The 19,641-nt window shown below is 48.0% G+C and overlaps 1 protein-coding gene and 1 pseudogene across 6 annotated transcripts in view; one reads left to right on the top strand and one right to left on the bottom strand.

Moving 5' to 3' along the window:
- Positions 1-19,641, top strand: part of Agap1 (ArfGAP with GTPase domain, ankyrin repeat and PH domain 1) — a 497,350-nt gene that overhangs the window by 40,181 nt on the left and 437,528 nt on the right. The gene's annotated exons all lie outside the window — the stretch shown is intronic.
- Positions 3,341-4,480, bottom strand: LOC109675893 (heterogeneous nuclear ribonucleoproteins A2/B1-like; annotated as a pseudogene).

Genomic DNA, 19,641 nt, shown 5'->3' on the forward strand with positions numbered 1-19,641 from the left:
TCAGCTACATTTAAAATTTTGTCTCTGTCCTCAGAAAGGTGGGCGTGCTTTCCCCTGACTATCAGGCTACAGTCTTTCTACAGTTCCATAGCAGCCACACCAAATTAGCTCTCAGCTCTCAGTTCATATTTTCTGGAACTGACAGTTTGAGGTAGAAGTGAAATCTGAGCCTTTACCTCTCTCCCAGAATTCCCTACTAACTCTGGTCTACTTGGTGATGTTGAGAAGAACATAGGGCTGAAGGCGTCTGTGGAGCCTTTTGAGTGTGTATGGTTGTAGAGATTTGGTGTCACCGACTGACAGTGTAGAATTTCCTATCAGGGACAAGATTTGTTCCTGACTGAGACACAGTGTGTCTCTGCTGGTACTGAGGATTCAACTCAGGGCTTCATCCTTGCTAGGCAGGCGCTCTACCAGTTGACGCATGGCCTTCAGCCCTTTTTGCATTGGTTATTTTTAAGATGTCTCCCTTCATGCCCAGACCAGCCTGGACTAAATCCTCCTATTTGTGTTTCTCCGTGTGGCTGGGATGTCAGGTGTGTACCACCTTGCCCAGATATTGGTTGAGATGGGGGTCTCACAAACTTTTTGCCTGGGCTGGCCTCTGTGATCCTCCTGATCTCCACCTTCCAAGTAGCTCGGATTATGGGCTTGAGCCACCACTCTCAGCCTCTCTGGGGGTCTGGAGGGAAAAAGAACATCTTATTGCTGTGTGGGATTATCCCAGCACGGGTCCTTTGAACTGTATTCTAATTGCAAGCATGTCCTTGCCTTACCATCTCTCTCACAAGCTGTGCTTTGCTGCACATCTTGTACACGTTTGTGTACAAAGGTTTAAGCCTAGGGCTCCTATTCTCTGGACAGTTCTCTGCTGTACCTTCTCGTTGAGGTTGAGGCCATGGAGCAGATGTCCCCTGGTGGTCCTTCTTCCTATGGGATGCCTCCCTTTTCCATCCAGAGTCAACCTCCAGGCCTCCTTCCTCACCTCACCAAACAGCCATGCCTTTTGATGGGCACTCCTTGCTGAGGATCTTTGTGATGTGTGTTGCCCAGGGCTCCAGTTAGTATTCCAGTCCAGAACTCGGAACCCCGGTGTGGGAGTCAGGTTACTCAAAGGGAAAAATAACACGAGAGATAGTTTAAAACTACTATTACTTTAAAAAGTGTTTTTTTTCAGATAAGTGGAAATGTTTTTTCAACCTGTTATTACTTTATTATAGCATTTGAAAACTATTTTTTTTTTCCTGGTGGGAAGTAGAGAGAAAAACTTGGTCATGTCTCATTTACTACTTTTTAAAGTGAGAATTTCTCTCCATTCTGTTCACAGCAGAGTGGCAACCATGTTTTTACAAAGTTTCAGAAAGCAGAGACCCAGTGCCAGCTCTTTCCTAATGTAAGTGGTGATCGCGCGGGTCTGAAAGCCTCTGAGTGGAGCTGCAGCACATGGTGTGGTGGTGGGTGGACCGTCCACTACATTTTCACTGCTGTTTGTGCAGCCTCCGCAGGGAGTGTGCACTAGCAGCACTTCCTCTGTGGCGGAGCTCTAGGAGGCCTTGGATTGTCTCTGTTTAACAGACACAGTCAAGGGCCGAGAGCAGGGACAGTGTGTGGAGCTTTCTGATTAAACCCCCCTCCCTTCTGAAGGGATGGGGATGGCTGCACGGTCTTATCTCCATCCAGGGCTCCCTGGGGAGGACTCCTGGCTCGATTAGTACACCAGTGCTGGTCACTTGCCTTCCAGTTCTGGTCTTTTCTAGGATGCTGTGTGGCCTCCTTCGTGGTGAGCAGTTGTTTTTCGTATTGGGTCTACTTTGACAATTTTCCTTTTCCCCCCATGTTCCTCTCGTAAGGTAGGAGGGTAGGAGGAAGGAGACTCAGGTGAGGTTGTGCCTCTTGAGCTGCTGGACATAGGCAATGAATACTTGCTATTTTTAAACTATGCCTGATTTTGCCACCTGAGGAGAGCCTCACATGAAAAATGCTTGAAGAAGGGCTTCCAGGTTCTGGGGAGTGAATTCTGCTGGCAGTGCCTGGGACAAGAGTGACAGAGTAGATATGACTGGAAGTGACCACCACCTGGCAGGGAGGGATTTATTTTCCACTAGAGTTTTGACAAAGGAAATTAAGTCCTTTTCGTCCAGACGAAGAAGCCTCTGGCACTGGTGTCTGGTGTCCACCCCAGTCTCTGTTCAGACTGACAGGAGTATTGGCCCACCAGATCACTCTGCTCTCTCCCTCCAGGTCCTCAGAAGCACAGGAGCCAGGTGGGGGACGTGGATGTGCCAGCAGGTGGGGCATGTCCATCCACTCAATCTGTGTTGTCTTTCTTGTCAAGGATTGAGCATCGATCCTGGAGGCCAAAAAGAAAAGAGCTTGGCTATCTGTCAGAAACCCAAGAGAAAGCATGCTTTTAAAGATGCCGAGACAACTCTGCTCATGCCTTCCTGGAGGGGAGAAACTCTCCCTGCAGGGCCTGGGAGGTGATGGTGCACAAGTCTTGGCTGAGTTGAGGTAGGACTGGGACGTGCAGACTGATACGGAGGGTGAGAAGCAATGAGGATGCCAGACCATCTGAGGAGGCATATATTTCTCCACCTCACTCCGCAGCCCAGCAGGGTTCAGAGCAAGGCGGGAGGAACTCAGGGAGGAACATACAGATTCTGGTATTTTCAGGGCGTGGGGTACAGAAGTTACAGGTTTGGAGGGACGTGGTTCTTCACGGGGTCGGCCAGCTGCAGGAACAGAGTATGTTAACACAGGCACAAAAGCTATTTATTTAAGTAAAGCTTATATTTGCTTAGAGTAAAAAAAAAAAAAGAGTAAACATCGAAAGTAATAAGTAGTGGTTTTCCTTGAAATATCCCAGAAATGTTCTATTTTGACGTAAGCATGTGTCTCCTTCTCTACAATAGTGAAGCACACTAATTCTGCTAGTAGCAGCCGATGGTCTTGCATCAGTCCTCACGTACGAGGATGAGCAGCAGAGCCTGCCTTGCCACCACCCAGCCGAAGACACACGAGCCTCTTCTTCATGGAATTTGCCTCCTCCCCACCCTGCACTGGAGGCAGCCACCTTCTTACTCCTTTTTTTTTTTTAAATTTCTTTTTTATTCCTGTACCACTACCACAGTTTACAGGGAGATACCCCTGATGTGTTGAAAAGAAAAGGGAAAGGACAAAACTACATTAGGTAAAAGGCTGTGGAATGCCCATCTAGTTGATACTATGTTGCATTAGGCAACAGCTGCACTATTGCAAGCTGGAGGCTGTGGCTGTGCCAGTCCTGAACAAGAAGGATTGTCTGCATAAGCTGCAGGACGGTTTGACTATGGAGCATTGATCTTCTGTGCCAGATTTCTACAGCTTCTCTAATGGGTTTGGGACTACTGTCTCAAAGTAACCTGCTGCTTTCATGACAGCTTTTTGCTCTGTCTTCTACTAAGAACTCTTTTTCTGCTATTTAAAAAATTTTCTGCTACCATATCCACCACTTTGTTCACCAGATCCATAACCACCACCATAGGGACTGTCAGATCTTCTTTCACCAGAACTTTCATTGGTCCGTAATTTGACTGCTGTTGTCCACTTTAATTTCCAAAGTCATTACAGTTCCCACAATTGCCATAGTTACCACCACCAAACTTTCCTTCTTCATTGTAACCACTTTATTCACCACCACCACCACCACCTCCACCACCACATTCACCACCTTGGTTCCCATATCCTAGTCCACCACCACCATAGCGTTCTCTACTATGCTGCTTTAACCAGGACCACTGTCATAGTTTCACCATCACTTCCTCCATAACTACCTCTGCTGCCACCACCATAACCTCCTCTTCCACCAAAGATTCCCCCATGGTCAAAATTACCTCTGCCACCTCCCAGGTTTCCTCCATGGCCCATAAAGTTGCCAGGTCCATGTCCAAGTCCACGTCCATGACCTCTTCTGATCCAGCAGACTGCATCTCTTGCTTAGAAAGGGGCTTTTCTACTTCACAATTATACCCATTAACAGTGTGGTATTTCTGGGGCTGGTGGTGTGGCTCAAGTGGCAGAGTGCCTGTCTAGCAAGCCTGAGGCCCTGAGTTCAAACCTCAGTACTACCAAAAAAAAAATAGTATGGAATTCTGAACAATTTTATCAGCTATATCATGATCATCAAAAGTTATAAAAGCAAATCCTCTCATTTTTCCACTCTGCCTGTCTTCTGTAACTTTTATGACTTCAGTCTTGCCATAGTTTTCAAAGTAGTCTCTCAAATTCTTCTGTATCTTCTTTGATACCACCAACAAAAATGTTCATTGTTAAATGGTCGGCAGGCTTTTGCAGGATCCTCTCTAGAAGCAGCTCTCTGTTCCACTATGCATCCATCAACCTTGTGTGGTAGAACTGCATCTACTTCTTTAACACAAGAGTAAGTCACAAAATAAAAGCCCCTGGAATGTTTTGTTGGGGGTCTCATTACCACAGAATCTGTGATGTGCTCTATTTCTCCAATGTCCTCTTAAATTAATTGTCTGTATTTCAAAGCTCAGACCACCAGTTAACAGCTTTCTTAGCTGTTCTAGTTCCTTTGGATCACTGTTCCCCCTTCCCTCACCACCACTGACCAGTGATGATTTTATCTCTGTTTTGAGGCCAGACTTGCGTCTTCCAACTTGAGTTCGAAATGGGACCAAGAGAAGAGATGGAATCCCCACCTTCCTACCCTGGAGTTCAGTTTTTCCCACTTAGTATTTTTGCCTAAAATATGCACTGCTCAGTTTTGCCTGTTTTTGTAAGCCTTACATAAATATAATTTACCTGTGTGTCATTTTGTGACTCACTTTATTGGCTAAACATAACTTTGGATATTTATTCATGATAATGAGTGTAGTACTTATGGTTCATTCATTTTCACTACTATGTAGTATTCTGGTTTTTGAATTGCACAGTATGACCACTGGTATGGTTCTGTCTTATTTGTAATTGCTGCTTTTCTAAATTTTTCTGGAAAATATCTGACATTGTGAGTGGATAGGACCTAACTTGCATTCCAGGAATGAAGTTGATATTCTTTGTAGAACAGGGTGGTAGCTCTGAAAGCTAGGAGTATGTGCCTACTTTGTAGCCTTCCCTTTCATTTACAACAGCAGCAGGACTTCAGAGCAGGACCCAGGGAGCAAAGTGTAGTTCAGACTGCACAGGTCCCTGTGGGGCCAGTTTTCAGAGCCTGGTGTTGGGTGTTTGAAGCCAGCAAGCAGAGACCCAGACTGAGCTCCAGGGCCACAGCTGAAGTCTTGGCCTTGGCCTTCAGGGAGCCCGTCCTTGTGTGGACCAGTGGAAGGGAGTCCTTGGATGAAAAGGAAGTTGCCTATGAGCTGGCCTTCGCCTGCAGTTTCAGGCAGTATCATCCACAGCAGATCAAAGAGCTCATCAGCTCTCTGCCTCCACTGCTGAAAAATAAGCCTCTGTTCTTCCTGATAATATGCACTCAGTATTAAAAACCCAAACAATGCCGGGAAAAACTAAGCCTGCAAGCAAGCCCTCCTTAGCCACCTGTTACTGATGCATGAGTTCAGTGTATCCATTCAGATTTTTAAAAAGGCATGTCCACATTTGAAGTCATTTAAAATGTGCTCTGAGAATTTTTTTCAGTAAGATCTTAAGGAGAAAGTGGTATTCTTTGAGGCTGTTCCACCTGTGCCGTCACTCTGCGTGTGGTGCATGTGTTCACTGAGCCTCTTGCTGAGCCTGTGGGCACCATCACCTTCGGCTTCACACTGCAAGCAGGGCCTGGGACAACAACCCTTGCTGCTCTCTCTGCCCTGCTCTTATTTACTCTCCCTACCTCCAGTTGCCCCAGTAATGGCCCCAGTGGCTTATTAAAAAAAACTCTTGATCTCATTTTCACCTGGGCACCAAAGTGGAGGGTCAGAGTGCAGTGAGGTTTGCCCTTAATCTTCTGGGTTTGCAGAGATTCCAAAGGAGGCCTTGCTGTTCACTGGACTTCCTGTTTACCAAGGGCTGGGCCTGTTGGGCCAGTTTACCCATAGTGATCCTGGGCCCTGTGTGGCCCTGCCCGTGTTGAGTGCTGAGTAGCCACTGGCCACCACATCCCTGCAGAAAGGAGGCTGTGTTGGGGGAGGGGGGCACTTACTGAAAGGCCACTTGTCAAAACAGTGTTTCATGCAGGTTCTGATGGGACTTGATGGGACCAGGGAGCTGCCTGTGGAAGCTTCAGAGAGAAATGCCTACAGCTGAGGTGTAGCCATCGCTCAGGATACAAGGTTGCCCACACTTGAGTTGTAACCATTTCTTATGATACAAGGTTGCCTGCGGCTGAAGTGGAGCCATTTCTCAGGATAGAAAGTGTTGCTTCACCACTGTTAGGCATCTTTCCTGTAAGCCTGTGGGCTAGGAGGATGTTGGATCTGGGTCTGGAATTTGGCTGATCTATGTCACTGTTCAAGGGAAGAACCTACTGAGTCTTAGCCAGGAGACTAAGACATATCAGCATCCAGAGGCCACACAGGATGGCCCTAGGCTCCTGGATGTATTTTTTGGGCTCACTCTGGCTTTCAGTTGTATCCCAGGGGCCTGATGACAGAGAAGGAACACTTGGCCTCGAGCTGTGTGTCAGGCTGTATCTCTTTGGAATCACTGTGAGTCCCAGAGCCCTACTCTGTGGGCTAGGGCCTGTTTGGAGCCTGCTTCTTTAGTCACAGAGCAGCCTGGGAGTTCCAGCCTGTGGCAGTGTAGGAGAGAGGCTGTCTGAGCCTGCCCTTGGACTAGTAGGTGGCCTTTGGGGTGTCCAGTGGTAGTATGGACTCATAAGGGAATCATGGGATGATTCTCATATGACATCTGGCCACAGACTTGCTGAGATAGGAAGATTTTTTTTTTTTTGGGTGGTATTGGGATTTGAACTCTGGACCTTTTGCTTACTAGGTAAGTACTTTACCACTTGAGCCACTCCACCAACCCTTTTTTATGTTGGATATTTTTGAGATAGGGTCTCTTGAACTATTTGCCTGGGACTGACTTTGAACTGAGATCCTCCTGAACTCTGTCTCCTGAGTAGCTAGGATTATAGGTGTGCACCACCGGTGCTCAGCTGAGATAGGAATGTTCTTGTGTGTGCTGCCCACGGCACCCTCATGACCCCTATTGGGCTGGGTCTGGTCCTGCCCCATTCCTGCAGTGCTGGCTGTCAGTTGTCTCCCCCCAACCCCCCAGGTAGCATGTTTGATGGGGTCAGCTTCATAAGGCTCATCTTAAAGGTGCTTAGGTACTAGAAGGGCATTTTATTTGTGAGTGGTGACAAGTCACACAGATGTGACTTGCACTGGTTTTTGGGAAGGGATCTGCTCCTACCCAGGGGTCCATGCAGGAGGATTAGGCAGTGGGCAGGATGAAATAGAGCCAGCAGGCACACACACAGCAGGCTGCATGGCTTGCCTTTGTGGAAAATACAAGATCCACCAAGGACTTGGCCACCTGGCATGGCTGGTGAGGTACCGAGTTCCCTCAGGTGTGACCATTCCCCTTCCTACAGAGGTTGTCTGTGTTCAGTTTCTGTTAGTCAGTTAGAAGGGGAAGGTACTTTGAGATCTGACCAGCCCCTTTGGGGTGAGTGTGTGATCCACCCCATGCAGAGGCTGGGAGCACCTTCCTTACTGCTGGAAAGTGTCCTTGGGTGGATCCGGGCAGGTGGACCTCATGAGCCCTCCCCCTGTTTGCTGTGTGTGAAGCAGTAGACCTGTCCATGTCTGTGCACACCCGGGGCGCTACACTGTGTCCTGGACTTGAGCTCCTCCCATTGTAGATACTCCTGAGCCTGATGGTCTTCCTTATCCTAGGAAGCCCTTTGGCAAGACTCTCCCACAGGCTTTCAAACTTGAATTTCCAGTCTATGGAAAATGGGAAGATCTGCCTTCCTCCTGGAATGTTGACTTTGGGGCACTTTTGTCTCAGATTTCAGAGCCGTGTTGTCTCCTGATTCAGCTGATCTAGTGTCACACTGCAGTTTCTCAGTGGTCCAGTATGCTGTGGGTGGAAGTTTTTAATGGCTCTGTTTTGAAGTTTGGCTTGACTGAATATTCTAATGTGATAAGTGGGCCTTTGGGCATATGTGCCTTGCGCCCCGTGTACTGCAGTTGGCCTGTTTGCTAAACCTGCCCTTTCTTACCCTGTGAACACCTGTTGGCTCTTTCCATCATGATCTGTTAGGGAAATATGACACCATGTGTCTGTGGTGTGGACACTCCCAGAGCCATTTGGCATGACATCACCCCGGCTCAAACTAGTTAATAACAGTGGTGTTAGTTAAAATTATTTTGGCTGTCACTTGCTTCTTCTGTTGAAAATAGTTCAAATATTCAAAGATGCTGTCAGTGAAGTGCATCCTGATTCAACCACACAGCCTGGATGTGGACATACAACCTGGCCATTGAAAGGAAGGGACATTCACTGCAAGACTGTGAGGTGTGGCTGGTCATTGGTGGCTCCTGTAATCCTAGCTTCTCCGGAGGCAGAGATATGGAGGATCAAGGTCCAAGGCCAACTCTGAGTAAAAAGTGAGACCCTATCTCAAAAATACCCAACACAGGCTCAGAAGTGCTGGTGGAGTGGCTCAAGTGGTAGAGCACCTGCCTAGCAGCTATGAGGCACAATTCAAACCAAAAAAGAAAAAAAGAAGACTGTAAGGTCTGAGAACAGTACATCCATCCTAGCTGCCATCCTGAAGGGCAACTAGGAAACCTCAGTTCCAGGTCTACTTGGAGGAATTCTAGACTGAGCTGGAACCTGTCTGGGATTTTTGTCCCTATAAGAAGGAAGGAGAGGAATGGGTAGATGGAGCTTTCTGCTTCTAATACATGGTCCGATGTAGTCACCTTGATCTGACTTTGGAAGCCATTTGCTTCCTGAGGACATTGGCCATTTAGCTGTTGAGGTGTGTGTCACACAACATGTGTGACCCTGACAGTGGAGAGTTCTCCCCTCGGCTCCTTCCACCGGCTTCCTGTCTTCCTCCATGCAGCCAGTGTGCTTGCGCCAGGCTTAGTCACCTTTCCTGTCTCACCTGACACTCTTCCTGTGGCCCTGTGGGATGTGTTTCCCCATGGATGGAGAACTCAGTTTTCTGAAGCCTGGGATGACCTTTGACATGCATAGCTATCTATGGAATTTCCCCGTGTTGGGTGGCACTTGCTGGGCACTTGGATGATTGATTGTCAGGCATGAAGTGAGGGAGGGTCCCAACATGGATGGGCTCAGAGGGGGGCACCCCCAGCCTGGAAGATGGGATAGCCATAGATGGTGGGCATGTACCCACAACTCTGGCTGCTGTCATCACCTCCCCCCACCCCACAACCCCAACCAGCCATTCTCCATCCCCCAAAGAGGTAAAACTTGATTCTTAGGTAGGAGGCAGAGGAGTTTTAGGTATTACAATGGTTCATTGCTGCCAAAGAACCTCAGGACATCCATAGGTGCTATTTGAATTTCGGTGTGGGGGAGTGGTTAAGAAATCTGGAAAGGCTTGTTGGAGGAATACTGAGCAAAAGGTTTAGGAACACTACTTTCTACCAAGTGAGTTTCTTCCCTGAAGACTGTGGGTGAACATTCCTGCTGGATGGCTGCCCTCTGTCTCCCTTCTAGTTCCCTAAGATTGCTGGCCATTCCCACCTCATTCTTCAAGATTTGGCCCAGGCTTGCCTTCTGTAGGGAGCAAGCCAGTTCTCACTTGTGCCCAGCTCTGCCATGTACTTTCCTCACTGGACTGTAACTGTCTGTCTTTGAGGGAAGGGGTCTCAGGAACATGTGAGCTGTCACCAAAATAAGAAAAGCCAATCTGGGCTGTTCTGTCAGAACTCAATTTATTTCCTGCCATCATGAGTTTGATACCTCTCATCTGAGCCAATGGTGGGACTGTAGGACCCTTGTCCAGTACTCAGCCCTTCAGCCACCTGCCCCTGGATTTGGTTATCTCACAAAAAGAAAAAGGTATAGAAGTCTTTTTGAGAGGCAGAGGGGTCAAGAAAAGCAGAGGTTGTAGGCTAGAAGTAGCCTGGCTTTAAATTAGCCGGGTTGAATCCTGTTGGTTCCTGGCACTCTTATTAAGAGGAGGAATTATGGTTCCAGAGCCAGGTCTGGCACCCGCACGTCTGTCACAGTGCTCTACTAGGAAGCTCGGCTGGGGCCTGTCCAAGATGACTCTGGTTTCCACCCAGGATTCCAGTTCTTTAGCAGCTGATGGTGACAGTGGAGAGTGAGGGCAAGGAGAGGTATGGGAGCAGTGATGGCAGCTGTCACTTCACCAGTCTTTGAGTTAGATAGAACCTGTGAATGACTCAGGGTGGGTGTAACCTAGGAATGGTTGGCCTTTCAATGTGTTTTTTTTTTGGTGGTACTGAGGGTGGACCCAGGATCTCATGCATGCCAGTGCTCTACCACTGAGCCACACCTCCAGCCCTCAGGGTGCTCTTGCTTGACTACCAATTTTGTCTGTGGTCTTTAACTTCATCTCACCAACAAAATGAAAAGATGTTATCTAGATGCTACTGTAAATCTTATAATAGATTAAAAGAAGGTTAAAGAAAGCCAAGCAGTGTGTGGAAGGGCAGCCCGTGTTCTTACCTCCTGCCCACATGGGCCTGTGGCACTGGTACAAAGCTGCACAGAGGTGAACCACTTGAGACAGAAAACATTTTGCCACAGAGATTGGGAGCCCTTGACCCTTTAATAGGTAAACATTCCCTTTCAGGATGGTGGTGTAGGAGCCTACTGTGGAGAGATGCTTTCTACCCCCAGAAGAGAGGAGGGTTCACAGAGGCAGCACAGGTGGCTCGGCTGTGTTGTTACTTCCAGTTGTAGTCTTTCTTTTTTGGGATTCTCAATGGGTTTAAGAAATCTTACAGTAAGTTTTTTCTTCTTTTTTGTTTTTTTTCTCCTAACACCTGAATAAAACGCCAGGCATTATTGTGTCACTCACACTGACTTTTTGAATGGTTTTCCAATTGAGCCCAAGAGGCTGTGCCTGGGCTCCCTTTGAGACTCTTGGTCCCGGTTGTCTGCACATATCTGTAAAATAATCAGGAAACAAGTCACATTCTTGTAGCATTTTCCATAAGCCACCCCAGGAACATTAAACAAAGGTGAGTGAGAAGACAAGGCTTGTGAGGTCAAATTTTCACCCTATCACAGGTGAAAACTCTGTTGCTGTGCAAATCTATTAATACACAGGTGAGCAGTCTCCAGATGAGCTTGCCTGACTGGAGGGCAGACCCTAAATGTCCTTGTCTCCTTCTGTTCCCTTTGCCTCCTTTTACACGATTTCTTTGTCTCCCTTCCTTCCTTCCCTGCCTTTTTTCGAAGAGTGTTGAGGTGCCTGAGGTTCTGCGTGCATGGGACTTGCTCAAAGTGATGACATGGGGAGCATGCATCCTGTGTGTTCTACAGTAGGAAATTTGTTTCTTCCAGAAATCCCCCAAGTCCACATGATGCCAACCTCCTGGATACCTCATTGCATTTTGGATGACTCTTTCCCCTACAGGTAGCCCTTTCTCCTTGTTTCCATAAGAGACCAAATTTGTGAGGGTGGGGTTCCCACTGCATGGAACAGGAGAGAACCCAGTGAAACCCCATGCACACCAGCCTTGAACAAACTGTGTTTGAAGTGTTTTATGAGAACACCTATGTAGAGGGAATGGTAATGATAAATGCTTGTTACCAAAGCCTGGGGGAGATTGGCCTCTGGCTGTCCCTTCTGCTCAGATGTCATGAGGAATAGTCATGTTCTCTTTAGATCAAGAAAGCAAACAGCAGACTGCTATGAAGTCTTGATGGTTTTAGAGCACAGAGCAAAACTCCACCCTTTGAATACAGACTCAGTATTGAGTGGACTGACTCTTTTCTGAGGAGTGGCACCCACAGTTGCTATCCTGCCTGTGGGTTGGGTTGCTTCCCCTCAGCTCTTGGTATTCCAGTTGTGTGAGTAATGTGTCAGGCACATTGACACTGGGGCTGACTTTCACCTTGTTTTCCTTAGGTCTCTTTCACTTCTCCCCAGCTTACTTTCAGAAACGTGTGTGTGTGTGTGTGTCCGTCCGTCCCAGTTCCTCTTCCAGAATTGGAAAGCCCCATAGCTCCCCAGTTTGCAGCCCACTGTTTCGCAACCAAACCTGAGGTGTAGGTTGGAGAGGGTGTTTCTTGTCACTGTGTGTTCATGTGTGCGAAGGTGTACACACAGTTCAGGACAGAATGTGTGTTTGCGTAAGAAACAGCAAAGTGCGGCCTGGCCTGGCTGTCTTTGTTGCTGTGGCCTGCGTTCCCTTCTGTTTACCTATTGCTTGTGGCTGCTGCTGTGCTTTGACCCTCTGCACAAAAAGTATCTGGAGGCCCTGTACTGTACGTGGGGCGCAGTCTGGGTGGGGCCCTCATGGTGGGGCCTCTCATCTCTGTGGAGAAGCAGCCTTGGGCCACATGGAGCTCATGCAGTGACTAAAACCCTTCTAGGCTTCCTTTTCTTCCTGTATGTCACAGTTCTTTGGGACTAAGGGGCTGTAGGAGTGGGAGTTCCTAGACTTCTATGTTTAGGGTGTGTGGACTAGAAGAAGCAGCTTCTGTAGACTGTAGGAGGGTCACAAGGCTAGGGGAGCCTGTGAGTGCAGCCCAGAGGGATGGACATTCCACCCGCCTCCAGAAGGGCAGTTTATAGGCTTGCAGACTGTGTGAGCCTCCTGTCCCTGAGAGCATCCTGCTCACCACTCAAAAGGTGCTGCTAAGGTTTGAAGGAGATAGGGCAAAGTAAGCATTCTCCATGTCCAGCCTGTTTTTAACTCTGCCTTGCTATTCTAGTTTGAAGGCAGATGAGCTGCCTTGCAGATTAATCTTCCACAAGCCTGGGGGTAGCTTTTATTCCTTTGGATTGGTTGATCATCTGATTAAAGAAAGAAGTGGACCTCAGGCAGTACCATGTCATCTCAGCCTCCTTGATGTTAGTTGTATTGGTATTTCATTGCACTTACATGAGTTAACTTTATGATATCCTTAGTGGTTCCCATTCCATTCAGTCTGTTTCATTTTTTTGGTGGTACCAGGATTTGAATTCAGGGCCCCACATTTGCCAAGTACTCTATCACTTGAACCAAGCCTCTAGCTAGTCCTTTTTTCTCTGGTTATTTTTGAGATAAGATCTCACTTCATACCTGGGCCATCCTGGAATACAATCCTCCGGCTTTATACTTCCTACCATCCCTGGGATGTCAGGTACTGCCATACCCAGCTTTTTCCATTAAGTTGGGTTCTTGTGAACTTTTTTTTGGCCTGGGCTGGCCTAGAACAGTGACCCTCCTGATCTTAGCCTCCCGCATAGCTGGGATGACAGGAGTGTAACACTGCATCTAGATGTTGTTGAGATGTGGTCTTGTGAACTTTAGAATTGTTCTTTTTTATATGAAGGTTACACTTTATCTTTCATTTAAAAATTTTAACTGATATTTAAAAACGGTATATATTTGTGGGGTACCAGGTGGTATTTTGTAACATGTCTGTGTCATGTAATCAAGGTAAATATATGTTATCTCCTCCAGCAGTGGTCACCTCTTTGTTGTGCACATATTCAAAAGTCCTTTCTCAGAAATGTTAATTCTAGAAACAGGTAGGGAATGCAGACAACACCCTGGTTACACTCACTGGGGCCTCAGCACCCCTTGGAGCAGAGTAGGACTTGGGGGTCCCAACCCCGAGAGACAGAATTGTGACAGTGGTCTTCTATGTACCTTGCTGTGTGAGAAGCGGGGGTCTGCCCTGCTTTGTGTGTGGGGTTCACAGGTGTGCAGAGGAGGTGGGAACAGCTCCAGCTCCCTGCCATTCCCTCAGGTGTGGTGTCACTTGGGTCTGAGAGCAGGTCAGGCACTACCCACATAGCACTGGGTCTCAGGTCTGTCCCAGGGAGGCCTTAGGGCAGCTCCTCCTCCTGCCCTGCAGGTGTTGCAGTGGGCTGTAGTCCAGAGGGTCTCCTGACAACATGATAGTCCTCCACTGAAGGACGAGCTCCAAGTCTTAAAGTGACCCATGCCAGGAAAACAGAAGAGTCCACTCCGCAGGGTGGACAGTGGACAGGCCAGCCACCTGTGGGGAAGAAGTGCCCTAGCCCCACTGCTCCCTCCTGTGGTCAAAGTCGCTCACTTTTTATGTCATCTGAGGTGAGACTGCCTAGGAGAGGTCACATAAGGGCCTTAAGGCTCCCTCTCGTCTGCTGTGTCTACCTTCTTGGAGTGAGATTTCCACTGAGAGGGCGACAGAGAGCAGCTAGGGCCCCTTTGGGAGGCCAGTTAAACTGTTTTTCTTCCCCAGGCCTGACTGTTGCCCTTGGTGAGTTAGGGAGAACAGGGTGCCTGCCTGTGGGTTTCTCTGAAAATAAGTGTTTAGATTCTTGTCAAAAGGGCTCACATTGCTTTTTCACCTGAACTGGTGGGTCTGGAAGGTGAAGGGCAGCTCAGGTAGAACATGCAGTGGGTGTCACTGAACCTCAGCTGCAAGTGGTACCCAGAGAACCACCTTGGTCATTCAGCTGCAAGGGATGAGGGACATAGGTCGTCTCTTCTTGGGCATATTTTACCCTGTGTTAGAGAGATGTGGGAAGTTGGCAGGGTTTCTTGAAGGGACTTTTGGGAGGCAAGAAGGGATGGATTTGAGTGGTGTCTTCACAGTTGTTCTCTTTCCATGACTCTGAGGCCCTCTCGACAGGTGTCCTGGATCCACTTGCTATTCTGTACATTGCTGGGGTGAGGGATAATAGTTACTGCTGGAAGGAAGGAGAAGCTGGCACCATCAGGGGACATTTGGAAACAAGATAGCTTAGGAAGCCATGTTTGGAACACTTCCCTATGTTCTTACAACACAGTGGGAATTCACCCTGTGTTGCCTGCAAAGCCAAATGGGTCAGGTAGAATGGCAGGGTGTGGGATATAGTGCAGAGTCCTGGAGAATGGACTTTCTGGGAAGTGTAGGATTCCTTTCTTACTCCTTCCTTCAGTGACAGTCATTCATTCACTGGAAACATTAGTTGCCAGGCAGTGGGGATTGGTCAGGGACCACAGCGGTGGGCTGCACACTTACCTGGTACAGTGGTGCAGAGAGGAGAGGAAGAGGAGACCACAGAGAAGTGGGGTAGGACGAGAGGAGTGGCAGGGGGCAGAGAGGCGAGCTTCACGAGCAGAGCACAGCACCTGAGGAAGCGTGTGCTGGCCATCACCCTCTCACCTGAGCCAGGTACCGACTCTGCAGAACAGAGAAGCAGCACCCAGCTTCTGGAGGCAGCCACTTAGCTGGGTAGCTCCTGTGAGCCTCTGTTTATTTTACCTTCAAGTCCTATTAAACCCTGTCTTGCAGGGTTAGGAATTGCTGAGCAGAGGTCATTATCACACAGCAAGTGCTTAGAATCGTCCTGTCATATCAGTATTACAAAGGCAAGTTGAGTCTCTGGTGTTGCATTGCATCTTTCTGCCTACTTGGTTGACATTTGGTGGCCATGGCCTCTGTGTGAGATGGGGCTTGGCCCCTGATGGCACTGGTTAGCAGTTTACATCCAGAGCCACATCTGAGTTGTCTGTTAGCCAGTCACCACCTAGGCTTTGGATTTGGAGAGAGCCAAGGGCCAGGTGTGGGTGGTGTCCTAGGGGGATGAGCCATTCACACCACCTGAGCACATGTGACAGTCTTAAGTACAGCTCCCACACATTCAAATCTGAGCATTTCCTTGTGTGTGTGTGTGTGTGTGTGTGTGTGTGTGAAGACCTCAGGTGTGACCTTGGGTGAGTTTAATGGCCTCAGTTGTCTAATCTGTACACAAACATTTATATGGAAGGAGCCTTGCCCCATGCTAGGCCACAGCAGAGAAGAGCCTGCTCAAGGGCAGTGATTGTGGTAATAGGACATCGGGGTTCTTCAGAAGCCAGCTTGAGAGCCCTGTGTGTTTTGAGATCATTGTTACCAATTTGGACTTTAGAAAACCAGGACCCTTCACAGACTTCAGGACTTTCTCACCTTGGGTCTCAGGGATGGAAACTGGATTAGATTGAGGGAACTCCCAAGCAGTGGGCACTGGAAGGAAATAGGTAACTCTTTTTTTTTTTTCTATCCTAAGCAGGATTTTGCACCATGCCCCATTGGTGGGCTCCATTTATCCACCAATCCTCTTTGGGATTCCAAAGAGGAAGAGTCTTCTTTATAGGGGCAGCAGTCCAAAGGGTTTGGAGTTGGGTGGCAACTCTACACCGCCATGCATCAGGGCTGGGGCAGGATTCTAGAGCTCCCTGGGATGTAGCCTGCCGAAGGTTGTCAGTTGCTGGTGAAGGGTGCCACTGGCACCCTTCCAAATGGTAGGGCTGTTCATGTCGAAGGACTTATGGGTTACATCCAAGCTCTAGTCTACCAGCTCCTGACCCTGGTCAGGAACCTGCTTGGAATCCTGCATGCAGTCATGACGACAGCTTGGGGGCCCAGGAGCTGAACCTGAGTATTTCCTTTTGACAGTGGCTTGCCCTGTGCCTTCACCCTACAGCTCTAGTGGGCCCCAGTCAAGGTCAGCCCTCTGGGCCCCTTCAGGGTGGACAGAGGCTCTTCCCCTTGTTGTCATCTGCCCAGGAATTCCAGGGAGCTCCTTTGTAACTAATGCTGACTAGCTGTGGGAGACCTGCAGGAGGGCTCCTGGTAAAGCCATCTTCAGAAATAGAAAGGTATATCGGAGTCAGGGCTTTTGGGAGAAGAAGGAGCCTATAAGACAGCCCATTAATCTGGCAAGTAATTAGGAACCTGCTTCCGAGCATCTGAGCATCATGTTTTAATTATTGAGGTCCAGGTGGCTGTGCTTATGCTGAGGTGAACTTGGCCTTCTCAGCTGCCCCTCCCCATTTACTCAGATTTCTTCTGTGATAAGTTTGTGTGGGATGGGCCCAGATAGCTTTTCTGGGGCACATTGTGTGTAGAAAGAAAGCTAAGCTATTTATTTTTTTGCTTTTTCAATATTGGGTTTTGAACCCAGGGCCTCGAGTGTGGTAGGTAATCTCTCTACCACTTGAGCCTCACTCCCAGCTCTTTTTGTATTTTTTTTTTTTTTTTTGGTGGTAATAGGGTTTGAACTTGGGGTATATACCTGGAGCCACTCACCAGCCTGTGCAACCTGAGATTAATCAGCATTGATCCTGGGGGCAGGGGCGGGGGGGAGGGGGGAGGATCCCATGCCGGGGCCCCGCCTTGAAGATGTGCTTCCATAAGTGGGAGGACTATGGTTTTCATGACCAGGAGGGGTGATGATCAGGAAGCTGGCTGCCTCCCTGTGTGGAAGGAAGACTCTGCTCTGGGCCTGGACAGTAGAGAGCATGTGATACAAGCACACAGAAGCGGGCTGGGGGCTCTGTGTGTGAGACGATGTCCCCGCTACTGCTGTCGTCTTTCCTTTGAAAGCCCTGAGCTTGTGTGCACATGGCCCTTTTAGACACGTGTTACCCATCCCCTCATTTCATGACTTAAGTCCATGTTACCTTTGTTTACAGCAAATAGTACCATCACCCCCCTTTTAAAAACCAAACACTTCAGGGCCCCCCATCCCTTGAAAATCTTCGTGTCACACGCTCGTCTGTTGGTCTGTCTCTGATAGGTTTTTTTCTTCATAGGCCTGTCTCTCTTGCCCTTGGTTTCCCTTTCTCTTGGTACCTCTGATGCATATGTCTGAGTCCAAGAATAAAGTGTGGCCAGGAAAACCATATGTTTTGCAATCTGACCTCTCAAGCCCTTGAAAATACTCTGAATGTTCTCATATCTTCATCCACTTCCTTTCCCTTCCTGCTTTAACCCAGTTGCAAGAGGACCCCAGAGAGGCCAGCTCGTTTTGCCTCACATGGAGTTCCAGGAAGCCATGTGTGGTTTTCCCATAGGAATAGCACTCTGACGGGACTAGGCTGCATTCCTCACCAAGGACTCAGCTTTGATCAGAAAGATGCAACCACTGTGACTTACAATAATGCTGCTATGCTCCAGCCACAAATATCCCCTACAGACTGATGTCATGAGTAGTCCCAGGATGCCTTGGGTTGAAGAAGAACATTTACAAATTTGAGCCCTGTGAAATCATTGCATAGACCCAAACAGGTCTGTTTTTAATCAGGGGTAGAAAAAGTTCATTACACATTTCATTATGGATTTTTGAAAACTTGATAATTCAGACTTTATTTAAAAAATGGCAATGGGTGACTTGGGAGTTCTGGGAACATTTGAGAAGTTGTCTGGGGAAGCAGGCACTGGTGTCTTGTGTCGTGACATGTGTCTCTGTGGCAAGCCACTAAGGTCTTTGAGACAAGCACACCTCCCGGTGGCTGCAGGTGCTTCTTCTGCCAGGGGTGGGTTTGGGGTGTAATTCTGGTGGAGCTGTGTCTGTCACTGGGAGCATCATCGTTCTCTTAAGATGTTAGATCAGTGTTCCATGATGAGAGAAATGTACGTTCACTGTGGAAGAGATTAGATAGCAAAGAAACTAGGAGCCAGTGGTCATCTCTTGTGATCCTTTATCCAACCACTGTTACGTGGTTATGTTAGATCCTTCCAGAAATTTTCTGTGTCCATTGTATTAGTCACTTTTCTGTCATTGTACTGAAATAACTGAGGTAATCATCTTCTAAAGAGAAAAGTTTTATTTTGACTCATAGTTGTAGTGGTTCCAGGCCAAGATTGGTTGGTGCTGTTGTTTTGGGCCTGTGATAGTCTATCATGGCAGGACCACATGGCTGAGAAAAGCACTCACCTCATGGCCAGGAAGCAAAAGAAAGTGAGGATGGGTTGATGTCTCACATTCCCCTTTGAGGAAGGGGAATCGCCAATGACCTGTGGACCTTCTACCAGGCCCCACCACTTAAAGGTTCCTACCCCTCCCAACAGCACCGCCCTAGACCAAGCTTAACACAGGGACTTCTTGAGGGATGTTCAAGATTGAGACATGACACCAGTGAAACCTGTTATATAACTTTTACTTTTAAAAAGTAATTACTTTATTGAAATGTAATTAATTACACTTTAAAATTCATCCCTGCAAAGCATGAAAGTCAATGACTTTTCATAGACTATGTAACTGAAATCTGTGTATAACTTTAGAGCATTCTGTCACCCCCAAAGAACCCTGAGCCCTTTCACAGACACCGTCAATTTCCTCCTCCTCTTGGCCCTGGCAACCTCTAGGTTTTTGTTTCTCTGTGGATTTGCTTATTCTGGTCATTTCATATCCAGGGAGTCATGTGTGGCCTTTTGTGACTGGCTTCTTTTTACTTAGCATGGCACTCAAGGTTCATCTGCTCCGTAGCAGGTGCCAGCATGTCCTCCCTTCTGACCAAGTGGGACAGACACCATTGTCTGTACATGTTTCATTTTTGTGTGTCTACTCATCCTGGACCCTTGGCTGCCTCCACCTTTGGCAGTTGTGAATAAGTTCCCCCAGCAAATGGTGAGGATTCCAGGTGTCCACACACCCTGGCCAGTGGCTTTCATTCCTGCCCTCTTACTGGGTGTGAAGTGGCATCTCATTGTAGTTTTGATTGGTATCCCTGGAGTTGAATAGTTTTTCTTATGCTTCTTGGCCATTTACATATCTTTTGAGGAGAAACG

The sequence above is a fragment of the Castor canadensis genome, chromosome 4 (genome assembly GCF_047511655.1).
Source record: "Castor canadensis chromosome 4, mCasCan1.hap1v2, whole genome shotgun sequence".
Classification (NCBI taxonomy): domain Eukaryota; kingdom Metazoa; phylum Chordata; class Mammalia; order Rodentia; family Castoridae; genus Castor; species Castor canadensis.